Genomic DNA, 15,821 nt, shown 5'->3' with positions numbered 1-15,821 from the left:
GGCATAGTGGACACCAGAGCAGGTACATCAGAGGCAGTACATGAGAGGGGCTAAGTGCACCAACAGTCCATGGCAAGGCACAGGTCCATCAGAGGCAGTACATGAGAGGGGCTAAGTGCACCAACAGTCCATGGCAAGGCACAGGTCCATCAGAGGCAGTACATGAGAGGGGCTAAGTGCACCAACAGTCCATTGCACTGAAAAGGTCAATCAGAGGCAGCACATTAGAGGGCACAATGCAGTATCAGAACAGCAACAGGGCATTGTGGACACCAGAGCAGGTACATCAGAGGCAGTACATCAGTATGAGAATAGCAACAGGGCAGTGTGGACACCAGAGCAGGTACATCAGAGGCAGTACATCAGTATGAGAATAGCAACATGGTAGTGTGGACACCAGAGCAGGTACATCAGATCCAGTACATCAGTATGAGAATAGCAACAGGGCAGTGTGGACACCAGAGCAGGTACATCAGAGGCAGTACATCAGTATGAGAATAGCAACAGGGCAGTGTGGACACCAGAGCAGGTACATCAGATGCAGTACATCAGTATGAGAATAGCAACAGGGCATTGTGGACACCAGAGCAGGTACATCAGAGGCAGTACATGAGTGGGGCTAGGTGCATCAACAGTCCATGGCATCGAACAGCTACATCAGAGGCAGCACATGAGAGGGGCTAGGTGCACAAACAGTGCATGGCAAGGCACAGGTCCATCAGAGGCAGTACATGAGAGGGTCTAAGTGCACCAACAGTCCATTGCACTGAAAAGGTCCATCAGAGGCAGCACATGAGAGGGCACAATGCAGTATCAGAACAGCAACAGGGCATAGTGGACACCAGAGCAGGTACATCAGAGGCAGTACATGAGTGGGGTTAGGTGCATCAACAGTCCATGGCATCGAACAGCTACATCAGAGGCAGCACATGAGAGGGGCTAGGTGCACAAACAGTGCATGGCAAGGCACAGGTCCATCAGTGGCAGCACATGAGAGGGGCTAAGTGCACCAACAGTCCATTGCACTGAAAAGGTCCATCAGAGGCAGCACATGAGAGGGCACAATGCAGTATCAGAACATCAACAGGGCATTGTGCACACCAGAGCAGGTACATCAGAGGCAGTACATCAGTATGAGAATAGCAACAGGGCAGTGTGGACATCAGAGCAGGTACATCAGATGCAGTACATCAGTATGAGAATAGCAACAGGGCGGTGTGGACACCAGAGCAGGTACATCAGATGCAGTACATCAGTGTGAGAATAGCAACAGGGCAGTGTGGACACCAGAGCAGGTACATCAGATGCAGTACATCAGTATGAGAATAGCAACAGGGCAGTGTGGACACCAGAGCAGGTACATCAGAGGCAGTACATCAGTATGAGAATAGCAACAGGGCAGTGTGGACACCAGAGCAGGTACATCAGAGGCAGTACATCAGTATGAGAATAGCAACAGGGCAGTGTGGACACCAGAGCAGGTACATCAGAGGCAGTACATCAGTATGACAATAGCAACAGGGCAGTGTGGACACCAGAGCAGGTACATCAGATGCAGTACATCAGTATGACAATAGCAACAGGGCAGTGTGGACACCAGAGCAGGTACATCAGAGGCAGTACATGAGAGGGGCTAGGTGCATCAACAGTCCATGGCATCGAACAGCTACATCAGAGGCAGCACATGAGAGGGGCAAGGTGCACAAACAGTTCATGGCAAGGCACAGGTCCATCAGAGGCAGCACATGAGAGGGGCTAAGTGCACCAACAGTCCATTGCACTGAAAAGGTCCATCAGAGGCAGCACATGAGGGCACAATGCAGTATCAGAACAGCAACAGGGCATAGTGGACACCAGAGCAGGTACATCAGAGGCAGTACATGAGAGGGGCTAAGTGCACCAACAGTCCATGGCAAGGCACAGGTCCATCAGAGGCAGTACATGAGAGGGGCTAAGTGCACCAACAGTCCATGGCAAGGCACAGGTCCATCAGAGGCGGTACATGAGAGGAGCTAAGTGCACCAACAGTCCATTGCACTGAAAAGGTCCATCAGAGGCAGCACATGAGAGGGCACAATGCAGTATCAGAACAGCAACAGGGCATTGTGGACACCAGAGCAGGTACATCAGAGGCAGTACATCAGTATGAGAATAGCATCAGGGCAGTGTGGACACCAGAGCAGGTACATCAGAGGCAGCACATGAGAGGGCATACAGCAGTATCAGAACAGCAACAGGGCATAGTGGACACCAGAGCAGGTACATCAGAGACAGTACATGAGAGGGGCTAAGTGCACCAACAGTCCATGGCAAGGCACAGGTCCATCAGAGGCAGTACATGAGAGGGGCTAAGTGCACCAACAGTCCATGGCAAGGCACAGGTCCATCAGAGGCAGTACATGAGAGGGGCTAAGTGCACCAACAGTCCATTGCACTGAAAAGGTCCATCAGAGGCAGCACATGAGAGGGCACAATGCAGTATCAGAACTGCAACAGGTCATTGTGGACACCAGAGCAGGTACATCAGAGGCAGTACATCAGTATGAGAATAGCAACAGGGCAGTGTGGACACCAGAGCAGGTACATCAGAGGCAGTACATCAGTATGAGAATAGCAACAGGGCAGTGTGGACACCAGAACAGGTACATCAGATGCAGTACGTCAGTATGAGAATAGCAACAGGGCAGTGTGGACACCAGAGCAGGTACATCAGAGGCAGTACATCAGTATGAGAATAGCAACAGGGGCAGTGTGGACACCAGAGCAGGTACATCAGATGCAGTACATCAGTATGAGAATAGCAACAGGGCATTGTGGACACCAGAGCAGGTACTTCAGAGGCAGTACATGAGTGGGGCTAGGTGCATCAACAGTCCATGGCATCAAACAGCTACATCAAAGGCAGCACATGAGAGGGGCTAGGTGCACAAACAGTGCATGGCAAGGCACAGGTCCATCAGAGGCAGTACATGAGAGGGGCTAAGTGCACCAACAGTCCATTGCACTGAAAAGGTCCATCCGAGGCAGCACATGAGAGGGCACAATGCAGTATCAGAACAGCAACAGGGCATAGTGGACACCAGCGCAGGTACATCAGAGGCAGTACATGAGTGGGGCTAGGTGCATCAACAGTCCATGGCATCGAACAGCTACATCAGAGGCAGCACATGAGAGGGGCTAGGTGCACAAACAGTGCATGGCAAGGCACAGGTCCATCAGAGGCAGAAAATGAGAGGGGCTAAGTGCACCAACAGTCCATTGCACTGAAAAGGTCCATCAGAGGCAGCACATGAGAGGGCACAATGCAGTATCAGAACAGCAACAGGGCATTGTGCACACCAGAGCAGGTACATCAGAGGCAGCACATGAGAGGGCATACAGCAGTATCAGAACAGCAACAGGGCATAGTGGACCCCAGAGCAGGTACATCAGAGGCAGTACATCAGTATGAGAATAGCAAAAGGGCAGTGTGGACACCAGAGCAGGTACATCAGATGCAGTACATCAGTATGAGAATAGCAACAGGGCAGTGTGGACACCAGAGCAGGTACATCAGAGGCAGTACATCAGTATGAGAATAGCAACAGGGCAGTGTGGACACCAGAGCAGGTACATCAGATGCAGTACATCAGTATGAGAATAGCAACAGGGCAGTGTGGACACCAGAGCAGGTACATCAGAGGCAGTACATCAGTATGAGAATAGCAACAGGGCAGTGTGGACACCAGACCAGGTACATCAGATGCAGTACATCAGTATGAGAATAGGAACAGGGCAGTGTGGACACCAGAGCAGGTACATCAGATACAGTACATCAGTATGACAATAGCAACAGGGCAGTGTAGACACCAGAGCAGGTACATCAGAGGCAGTACATGAGAGGGGCTAGGTGCATCAACAGTCCATGGCATCGAACAGCTACGTCAGAGGCAGCACATGAGAGGGGCTAGGTGCACAAACAGTGCATGGCAAGGCACAGGTCCATCAGAGGCAGTACATCAGAGGGCACACAACAGCAACTTACATCACACTATCAGATGGATTGCGTGAAGTACCCGCATCGGACCGACTGCCAGCACCAGAAACCGGAGTGTGACACACAGCCACAGATGTAGTGACTGACACGTAAGCCACAGACCCAGATACACTGCCAGCACCTGATACATGAGTGTGAGACACAGCCACAGCCCGAGTGACTGACACATGGCCCATAGACCCAGATACACTGCCAGCACCTGATACAGGAGTGTGAGACACAGCCACAGCCCGAGTGACTGACACATGGCCCATAGACCCAGATACACTGCCAGCACCTGATACATGAGTGTGAGACACAGCCACAGCCCGAGTGACTGACACATGGCCCATAGACCCAGATACACTGCCAGCACCTGATACAGGAGTGTGAGACACAGCCACAGACCGAGTGACTGACACATGGCCCATAGACCCAGATACACTGCCAGCACCTGATACAGGAGTGTGAGACACAGCCACAGCCCGAGTGACTGACACATGGCCCATAGACCCAGATACACTGCCAGCACCTGATACAGGATAGGTCTCGACTGATACACTGCCACTAACAGACACATGCGAGTCAACTGCACCAGCGCCACTGGGACCACTGAAATGATGAGCCACAGGGCGGTATGGTCCAGGAGGCAGGGTGGCTCTGGGAGCGGGGGATAGTTGCAATTGTCCGACATCGGATTGTGCATGTGTCAATGCTGTATGTCTACGTTTCTTTTGGACATGTGCCTGCACCCTGGACAGGACAGGACTGACAAGTGGGCCGGACTGAGAAGAAATTTCACCCACCATGGGAGGTGCATCTGCTGGGGGGGGGAATGCTCTCTGGGGACGTGCTGGAGCCTGCTTGTCGTTTGCTGTGTGGCTGCCTTGTGGCCTCTGCAACATGTGTCATGGGGGATGCTACTACAGGGTCCACCTGCATCCGTCCCTGACGGGCCCTGATGGGAGTGGAGGTAAGTGGTGACTCCACTGCGGAGACATCTGTATTCCGTTTCCCAGAAAACAGCTGCCTCAGTGCATCAATGGGTGATGTATGCCTGTCCCTGACAGCGCCACTGTCCATGGGAGATGACTTGGTCCTTGGATGTTCCATTTCCGTAGGAGTACTGTTGTCTGCGGACGTTCCCTGTTCCCTGGATGGTGCCCTGTTCCACGCAGCAGACTTGTCGTCTGTGGTGTACATATCCCCAGGACACACCTTCTCCCCGTGTGTGTCCCTGCCCCTGGGAGTGTCCGTGCTCTTCTTAGGTGCGTTTGTCTTGTGACTGTCCTTGTCCCTGCCCTTGGGAATGGCTCCTTCCTTTCTAGTTTCCCTGCCCTTGGTAGAAGCTCCTTCCTGCCTAGTCTCCCTGCCCTTGGGAGTGGCTCCTTCCTTCCTAGTTTCCCTGCCCTTGGGAGTGGCTCCTTCCTTCCTAGTTTCCCTGCCCTTGGGAGTGGCTCCTTACTGCCTAGTCTCCCTGCCCTTGGGAGTGGCTCCTTCCTGCCTAGTCTCCCTGCCCTTGGGAGTGGCTCCTTCCTTCCTAGTTTCCCTGCCCTTGGGAGTGGCTCCTTCCTGCCTAGTCTCCCTGCCCTTGGGAGTGGCTCCTTCCTACCTAGTCTCCCTGCCCTTGGGAGTGGCTCCTTCCTGCCTAGTCTCCCTGCCCTTGGGAGTGGCTCCTTCCTTCCTGGTTTCCCTGCCCTTGGGAGTGGCTCCTTCCTTCCTAGTCTCCCTGCCCTTGGGAGTGGCTCCTTCCTTCCTAGTTTCCCTGCCCTTGGGAGTGGCTCCTTCCTTCCTAGTCTCCCTGGCACTGGGAGTATGCGAGCCCTCAAGAGATTTATTTGTCTTCTCAATGTCCTCGTCCAAGGTAGTGTCAATGGAAGTGGGAGTGAGGCTTGCCTTGGTAGTACCTTGTGTGTGGGATGGCTGTGCAGCATGTGTAGCCATTACACCCAACCCCTCTTTTGCTTCACGTGTGTGTACTCCACTATCTCTGACGTTGTCCTTGTGAACAGATTTAGCTGACCTAGGGGATGGGGTCTGAGGCCTCCGTGCCTTGACGTGCTGGCTGACGCTGCTTCTAGTGCAATAACCTGTATTAGAGTCCTGGTCAGAATATTCACTCCCCCCTGAGACATCCAGTGTTGTAGATGGTGGAACAGAAGTACCACCCAGTCCATGTGACTGTACAATGGCAGACGACACACTGTTAGCCAATGACTGCAGTGTCCTGTGTACACCAGCCAGATCACCATGCATACCTTCCATGAATGCCACCACCTGCCCCAACTTCCTATCGTGGTCTTGGAAAGCATTTATCATATTGGTCTGCCCCACACACAGCTGTCACAGAAGATCAACAGCCTCTGCACAAAGTACATTTTGGCTCACCGAGGCTGGGGCAGCGGTGCCGACACCGAAGGCCACTCTGCTCCCCCTACTCCTGCATGCACGAACAGTACATGGTGCAGTTGGCGGCAGGGTGGGCCCTGTGTGCTGTGTCCCGACCGAAGGTGTTGATTGCCCACTCCCAGTCTGTGACAACAGTGCTGACTCACCAACACTGTCGGAAGATGATGACGATGTTGTCTCCACATGCGAGTCCTCCGGGACGGTCCTGTCCCCCTCTCCGGCGCTGGCCCCTTCGGTGTCAGTCTGCGTGTGCGCGACGTCTGATCCGGATGCATTGCCTTCTATCATCTCTGCCGTCTGTGGCTGAGTGCCCTCTGCCAAAGCTGAAATGCACAGGAAATTGGTGTAAGTCATGGGCACACTCACGTACAGTACTGCTACGGAATCCCTAAAGCCACTGATGACAATGTCCAACGATCCCCCAACCTGCACACGGCCCACCCCAACCCGTCATCCTCACAGGAATTAAGTGGCGTTGGCCATAATACATGTACAGCATGCACACTGGGCATGAGGACCTACATCTGCACACAAGTGTTGCCAAGGGGTGAGGGAGCACTACAGCATGTGCATGAAAACTGAACTGCTTAGCGGGTGGCGTCTCAACATGCCGCATCGGGAAGTGAAATTTTACTTTGCCAATGTCACCAACATGCCATTGGAACGAGCCTCACGATCGATGGAAGTCCCTAATGTGTGTGGGCAACAATACATGCATTGCACTCACAAGCAACATACACTGACAGTATGCTTACCGCCACGTTGCTGTTCATCCACACGCAACCGCTCGGACAGGTCAGGATGCGTCACAGCTATGATACGGTGCATGAGAGGGGTCATTGAGCGTTGGGCCAGACGTGCCGTCCTTGGAATCATCCCTAGTGTCACTTCCGCTACATTCTTGCTCAGTCTGGAAATGTCGTCCCAGCGTTTGTGGCAGTGTGTATGTCGTCTATTGGACACCCCCGCTGCTCGTACATCACGTGCAATGCTCCTCCACACGTCCTTGCGAAGGTGCAGCTTGACCTACCATGATGGGAGACAAAAGGGTGGAAGTCAGTGGACAGTTGGCCAGTCACACAGATAGGGGCAACACATTTCTCTCTGCAGCCATGCACATTTCGAATCTTGTGTTGGTCACACATCACACCGCCAAGTTTCCAGAGCCCAGGTGTCAAAGGACACCTCATGCACAACAACTTATCCCCCACTGCACTTACCACCTGTCCGGGTGCGCCGTACAGGCGTCCGTAGTTGCGGAGCACACCGTCCACGAGGACATCAAGCTCCGCGGCGGTGAAGGGACGAGACCGGATCTCTTTGAGTCTCGACATGGCAAGGTCACGGAGTATGGCACTAGAGCGGCAGTCGGTGGTCAGCTCCGCAGCAGCAGGTGGAGGTAATGGTCAGAGGCAGCAGTCGGTGGTCAGCTCCGCAGCAGCAGGTGGAGGTGATGGTCACAGGCAGCAGTCGGTGGTCAGCTCCGCAGCAGCAGGTGGAGGTGATGGTCACAGGCAGCAGTCGGTGGTCAGCTCCGCAGCAGCAGGTGGAGGTGATGGTCACAGGCAGCAGTCGGTGGTCATCGTAGAATGTATGCTTTTGCACATCACACATATATAGGGCCCTGTGGCCATGTCAGTGGCATACGGCGCCAGCCATTGGTCAGCCGTGGAAGCGTGTTTGGAATTGGGCCAATGATTGGCCCTGGTGTTGCGGTGAACAGCATACAGTACTTACTATTGGGCACACGTGGCCCATGTCCACACCTCCCATTGGCTGCACGTGCACAGACCGTCACGCTCACACACCGGCAAGTGCATGTGCTAGACACCGGGACGGATGCATCATTTGCAACAAAGTTCTAACAGTGGCGCCACCATGGCGGGGCACGCATTTGGCGGGGGAGGTGCAGGCCAAAACATTCATAAGCTGATGTCAATGCACATGGCAGTTCATGACCCCCCTTACAGTGACATTGCATCAGCCAGCCTACCTCGGCCGGCCCAGCCCTGCCCATGACCGCCGTGCCGGCCATGCCAACTACCGCAGTTTCAGGCCCGTCCATTACCGCCGTGCCAGGCCCTGCCCATGACCGCCGTTGCGGCCATGCCAGCTACCGCCGTATCAGGCCCCGTCCACTACCGCCGTGAGGACCGCCGTGCCGGCCATGCCAACTACCGCCGTTTCAGGCCCCCTCCACTACCGCCGTGCCAGGCCCGCCAGGGCACGGCGGTAGTGGAGGGGGCCTGAAACGGCAGTAGTTGGCATGGCCGGCACGGCGGTCATGGGCAGGGCCTGGCGCGGCGGTAGTGGAGGGGGCCTGAAACGGCGGTAGCTGGCATGGCCGCAACGGCGGTCATGGGCAGGGCCGGGCACGGCGGTAGTGGACGGGGCCTGATACGGCGGTAGCTGGCATGGCCGCGACGGCGGTCATGGGCAGGGCCTGGCACGGCGGTAGTGGACGGGGCCTGATACGGCGGTAGCTGGCATGGCCGCGACGGCGGTCATGGGCAGGGCCTGGCACGGCGGTAGTGGACGGGGCCTGAAACAGCGGTAGTTGGCATGGCCGGCACCGCGGTCATGGGCAGGGCTGGGCCGGCCGGTGTAGGCTGGCTGATGCAATGTCACTGTGAGGGGGGTCATGAACTGCCATGTGCATTGACATCAGCTTATGGATGTTTTGGCCTGCACCTCCCCCGCCGAATACGTGCCCCGCCATGGTGGCGCCACTGTTAGAACTTTGTTGCAAATGATGCATCCGTCCCGGTGTCTAGCACATGCACTTGCCGGTGTGTGAGCGTGACGGTCTGTGCACATGCAGACATTGGGAATGTTGAACGCGGGCCGCGTATGGCCAGACGTAAACAGCGGAAGCAGTGCACCGCCATGGCGGGGTCAATGATTGCATGTCAGCTGACGATGCACCTTGTTTCATTGTCTGCAGCTGCATGATGACGGTTGTGTGCGTGATTGCGTGACTCCACACTTCATGCTCTATCCCATGTGTGTCCATACCATGCCAATCGGTGTGCCCCAAATGTCCATCACATGTGCATGTCGACATCGGTTATTTCCATACACAAGTTTATCGTACCTCACATCTACACAGTAGATCCCGGATGTATTGCCACATTGTGATTCAGTTGTCTGTGACTGGTATATGTGTGATATTGACTATGGCGGGGGTTCACTTGTGTTCAGTGCATGCGTGTTGCCTATTGGGTCACCATGCATGTGATGTCCGTTTGGTCACCATTATTGTTGTTGCCATTGGTGCATCAAGAAATGGTGTGTGTATATTTTCGTTTGTGTGCATGCACTTGCATGTGTGTATGTCATGTTGCGCATACACATGTGGGTCATGTCACATGTCTTGTTGGCAGTAATGTTGAGGTGAGACAAAGTGCATTGCACATGTTGCAAGACATCATGTAGCTAGTGGGTGCACATTGTTGCTACGTCAATCCATGTTGTTGTGACAATCAGAGATGTCACACATATGCTAATTGAACACTGCCTATACATGTTGTATAGAGTGCGATGACATGTGAGTGAGTTGCACAGACATGCGTTGTATGTGAATTGACTTCCATTCCATTTACTCCCACACAGGAGGGCTCAAAATGTCCATCGCCCATACACTGTGCTGGAGGATATGGTGGACGAGGAGGTGATCAGGAAATTCAGGCTTGATCAACGTCGATTGCTGGAGCTTGTGAACCAATTGTCTCCTCACCTGCAGCCAAGAAGAACCTATCCAGGTTCCATTTCACCCACCCAAAAGGTGATGGCGGCACTCCATTTTTTTGCAACAGGCACATTTCAGTACACTGTTGGACATGCCGGGGGAAAGTCACAGGCCATGTTCAGCACGGTACTTCGGGATGTACTGACAGCCATGATGCTGTACAAGAATGACTACATACATTTTCCACAGGCGGCAGAGTTGGCAGCGGTCAAAGCTGACTTCTATGCACTGGGTCGCATACCACACGTTGTGGGTTCCATTGATGGCACGCATATTGCGATCATTCCACCACGGGCACGTGAGCAGGTGTTTAGGAATCGGAAGAACTTCCATTCCCTAAACGTGCAGGTGGTGTGCCAGGCCGACAACATAATCTCACATGTGTGTGCAAGATTTCCTGGCTCTGCACATGACGCCCACATCATGCGGAGCAGCATTGTCCCCCAACTGATGACAAATTTGCGTCTGGCACAAGCGTGGCTTGTTGGTGAGTATGCTGTGGTGACAGGAGTGATATCTGTGTGGCTTGGTGTGCCCACATGTTCAGGTAGTGATGTTTCTCTCTCTCTCTAATTTCCACAAACACAGGCGACTCGGCTTACCCAAACAGGCCTTGGCTTCTGAGTCCAATACGCAATCCCACTACAGCGGGAGAAATGCGATACAATGATGCCCATGGAAGGACACGTCGAGTGGTGGAACAAACATTTGGCCTGCTTAAGTCTAGGTTTCGGTGCCTGGATAAGACTGGAGGGGCCCTGCCTTACTCATCAGGCAAAGTATGCAAGATTGTGATTGCCTGCTGCATGCTCCACAACCTGGCTGTGCGCAATAACATTGAACTGCTCTTGGACCCAGATGAACAGCAAGTTCCTCGCCCTCCCGACCCACCCATGTCGACTGATGAGGATAGTGGTGAGGAGGAAGGTGTGGACCAGAGGCGCCAGCTCATTGAACGCTACTTCCCTTGATTGTGAGTGTGCCCCTCTTGTGCTGCTTGTGCATGCCCTGTGTAGGTTTTCTGCTCTTGTGTCATTGTGTTGGGCATCATCTATGTGTTTTGTTATGTGATGTATGCATGTGTGTGTGTGTCTCTTCATTTATGAGTACATGCACGTCTCCATGATGTGTGTAGTCTCATCCATTCCTGTAGTGATGTGTGTGGTTTGTTGAAAGTTGCACTGCAGTGCGTTTGGATGAGTGTGATGGTGTTTCCTAACGTGTGTTTGCGTTTTCTATGTTTCCCTAGGTCACTCCCTTGCGGCATGATTCTGTACCAGTTGGATCCCTGAACCTGGTTACGTCTGTTTCTGATGCAATCATGTGAATAAACATGGAGGCAACACATCATTGAGTGAGTAAGTGGTATTTATTTACAGATTGTGCATAGGTGTAGGTGCATATTTACAAATGAGTGAAGGGGTGGGGGAGTGAGAGTCAAAGGTTATGGCAGATGAGATGTCCGTGCAGACACCACATAGGGTGGTGTCTGCCTAGTGCAGCAGGCCTGTGCCAGGTGGGACCGGATAGTTGGCAGGGTGAATGGCAGGCTCAGGTACTAAAAAGAGTCATTGTCGGCTCCTCTTGGAGCGTGTGGCAGGAGCTTCGACACTGCTCTCGCCCACTTCCAGCCTCGGACGGCCCCTCTGTCTTTGTGTCGGGACGGAGTCAGCTGGGGGCGCTGGCTGATCAGGTACCACATCCGCCGCCAGGGGCACAGGTGGGGGTGGCAGTGGCATTGTTGGTGGCGGTGGCGTTGTTTGAGGGGGTGTGGGGAGGGTGGTGTTGGCGGATATCCTCGTGCTAAAAATGTCCACGAGTTGGCCAAGCCGCCTCTCGATGGCCCCCAACATCGCTGTGTTGTCAACAAAGTCCTGGTGGGCCAGGTCTGCCTGTGCCTGGCCACGTAGATAGTTTTCCTCCACCCTGGCTAGTGCTTCTAGACACTGTTGCACGGCATTGGGTGTAGTTGTTTCATCATGCCTTCTTTGTGCTGTGCTCCTGCCTGCAGGATCTGGCCTTGCATTTGTGGTTTGCCTCACACTCTGCCTGGGTGGCTGGGATGGCGCTGGCCCAGCGTTGGGCGGTGGGTTGGGCAGGGTGGCAGGGGCAGAAGTGGTGGTAGTAGTGGTGGTGGAGGTGGTGCTGGAGGTAGCTGTGCAGGTCACAGTAGCCGGTGTTGGGGTAATGCCAGAGGCCGTAGTAGTTGTTGGTGCAGGTGTGACCTGGGAGCCAGATGTCCCTGGCTGGCTGCTTGAGCCGGCACCATCCTCAGCCCCAGAGGTGGCTGGCCAATCGTCCCCTGAAATTTCTGAGTGTGGGGAGGCTGGAGGCCTGGTGTTTATTGCAGCTGTCAGATTAGGATCCCCTGCAAAACAAAAATGTGAGGATGAGTCATGTGGCCATTACGTGTACATTTATTTATATTTGACATTCAGTCGGCACTGGCACACACCCCACCCACCACCACCACCACCCTCTCTATGGACATGTGGGCCTGTTGGGAGTTGTAGTTCCGTTCCCTCACACACCCACCCCACCCACCACCACCACCCTCTCTATGGACATGGGGGCCTGTTGGGAGTTGGTCTAGTGACCTGTAGCACACCCCACCCACCACCACCACCCTCTCTATGGACATGGGGGCCTGTTGGGAGTTGTAGTTCTGTCCCCTCACACACCCACCCCACCCACCACCACCACCCTCTCTATGGACATGGGGGCCTGTTGGGAGTTGTAGTTCCGTCCCCTCACACACCACACCCCAACCACCACCACCACCCTCTCTATGGACATGTGGGCCTGTTGGGAGTTGTAGTTCCGTCCCCTCACACACCCACCCCACCCACCACCACCACCCTCTCTATGGACATGTGGGCCTGTTGGGAGTTGTAGTTCCGTCCCCTCACACACCCACCCCACCCACCACCACCACCCTCTCTATGGACATGGGGGCCTGTTGGGAGTTGTAGTTCCGTCCCCTCACACACACACCCCACCCACCACCACCACCCTCTCTATGGACATGGGGGCCTGTTGGGAGTTGGTCTAGTGACCTGTAGCACACCCCACCCACCACCACCACCCTCTCTATGGACATGGGGGCCTGTTGGGAGTTGGTCTAGTGACCTGTAGCACACCCCACCCACCACCACCACCCGCTCTATGGACATGGGGTCCTATTGGGAGTTGTAGTTCCATCCCCTCACACACCCACCCCACCCACCACCACCACCCTCTCTATGGACATGGGGGCCTGTTGGGAGTTGTAGTTCCGTCCCCTCACACACCCCACCCCACCCACCACCACCACCACCACCCTCTCTATGGACATGTGGGCCTGTTGGGAGTTGTAGTTCCGTCCCCTCACACACCCACCCCACCCACCACCACCACCCTCTCTATGGACATGGGGGCCTGTTGGGAGTTGGTCTAGTGACCTGTAGCACACCCCACCCACCACCACCACCCTCTCTATGGACATGGGGGCCTGTTGGGAGTTGTAGTTCCGTCCCCTCACACACCCACCCCACCCACCACCACCACCCTCTCTATGGAAATGTGGGCCTGTTGGGAGTTGTAGTTCCGTCCCCTCACACACCCACCCCACCCACCACCACCACCCTCTCTATGGACATGGGGGCCTGTTGGGAGTTGTAGTTCCGTCCCCTCACACACCCCACCCACCACCACCACCCTCTATATGGACATGGGGGCCTGTAGGAGTGGTTTAGACGTTGGTGACTATGTGGACTTTATGCATGCCTTGGGGTCTGGGAGATGTGTCTTCAGAGTTGTGTGAGGCACACCGTGTTGTTGTGTTTGTGGTGCTTGGTTGGTACTTACCAGCCTCTTCTCCCTCATCAAGTACATCAAGGGTCTCAGGGTGCAGGATGGTCAGCACCTTCTCCTCCCACTCGGTGTACGGTAAGGGGTCCGGGGGGAGTTCCACCGCCTGTGTGGTTGGCCCGGAGGAAGTTCTTGGCTCTGATGGATTTCACCCGGGTCTTGAGGTCGTGCCACCGCCTCTGAATTTCCTGCTTCGTCCTCGGGACGGTCCCGGAGGCATTGACCCTGGTGACGATCCGGTCCCACATGCTGTTCTTCCTAGCTATGCTGGTCTGCTGCACTAGGGCTCCATAAATGTGGGGTTCGACACAAATAATCTCATCGACCATAACCCTTAACTCGGTGTCAGTGAATTTAGGGTTTTTCTTGGGTGCCATGGTGCTCGGGGTGTGTGTTTGTGTGAATTAGGAGGTGCTGGTGTGTGGTGTTTGGGGATGGTGTGGTGGGTCTTTGTGTACAGGGTGTGTTTGGGTGTGGGTAATGTGTATGATATCTGTTTTATGCTGTTGGCTAAGTGGTGTCTCCTGCTAGCAGCTATGCTGTGATGCAGAGGATTTCTGGAGTGGGCGGGAGTTAATTTATAGTCTGTGTGTTGGCCCTGTGTGAATGTTGATTGGCAGTCAGGTGATAGGTGGGTGTGTTGGCAGGTGTGGTTTATGCGGTTCTTGGGGGTGGGTCATTGTGTCTTGTGTTTGGTTTAGATGTGTCAGGTGGGTGGTCGTTCATTTTCCTGTGTTTGGTGATGAATTCTGTCGCAATGTATGGCATTGGTTTGACTGTAGGGATGTTGTTCGTGTTGGACTTCCGCTGTGGTGCACGGTTTCTTGTAGCAATGGTACCGCCGCGGACGTGGATCGCGGTGGCTACCGGGGTACTTGCGGAGTTATCCTAATTGCGGACACGGACACTACGCAGGTATCGCGGGGGAGGTTGTTGTTATCCTGGTCATGTGCGTACGCGGCGGTCGGTGTTATTTTGGTTCCGTCCGCATGCCGCGGCCTCAGGTGTACTTCGACCGCCGCGGACGGAGATTGTTGTGCTCCGTCCGCCGCGATCGGCGTTTCTATCAGATTTGATCCTAATTGCTATTGCGGTTTCTCCGCGGACAGGTCCGGAGTATCTTGCCACCTTCCTCGGCGGACGGAACACGTTTCCGTCCGCGATCCTAATCGACCCCTTAGTGTTCCATTTGTTATATCTGTAAATTGCCAAGGCAGAGAAATGTCCATCAGAGGCCCTCCCCCACTCACCAGCCAACGTCTGACAAAATTAAAAAGAGGATCTGTCAAAACATTAAGAAGAGGATCTTTCAAAACACACCAGATGTACCCATGTACAAAAGCCTGCAGGATGCCCTAGAAAACAGAAATCAAACCAAACTATTTACAACTCTACACCACTGTTGAGGATTTTGGCATAGGACTAGTATAGTGCCATCCATGCCAAGATAGAAAACTGACAAATGCTATAAAATTCACAAAGAAAACATAAGGTGCAGCAAGGTTTGAGCAGACAACCTACAACAAGGAGAGGCTCAAACTTTTGCATGGTTAAAACCTTCAAGAAAGCTCGGGAGTTGTCATACCATGCTAGCCCTAAAATAAGTTTAATTAAGCTTTGTAAATCACCTCCGGATGAATTTGTCTGTTTTCAACTGTATACAAAGAGTTTTAAAAATTTGTTTTAAAGTATAAGACGATAATGTTTTCAAAATATAAACAAGTAAAGCTCAGATACAATGCCACTTCTTCATAGGATCTAACTAAGCTCTGAAAAATCAAAACCGGCTGAATGTATCTG

The sequence above is a fragment of the Lissotriton vulgaris genome, chromosome 4_1 (genome assembly GCF_964263255.1).
Source record: "Lissotriton vulgaris chromosome 4_1, aLisVul1.2, whole genome shotgun sequence".
In the NCBI taxonomy this organism is placed as follows: domain Eukaryota; kingdom Metazoa; phylum Chordata; class Amphibia; order Caudata; family Salamandridae; genus Lissotriton; species Lissotriton vulgaris.
Note: the sequence above shows the minus strand (reverse complement) of the source record.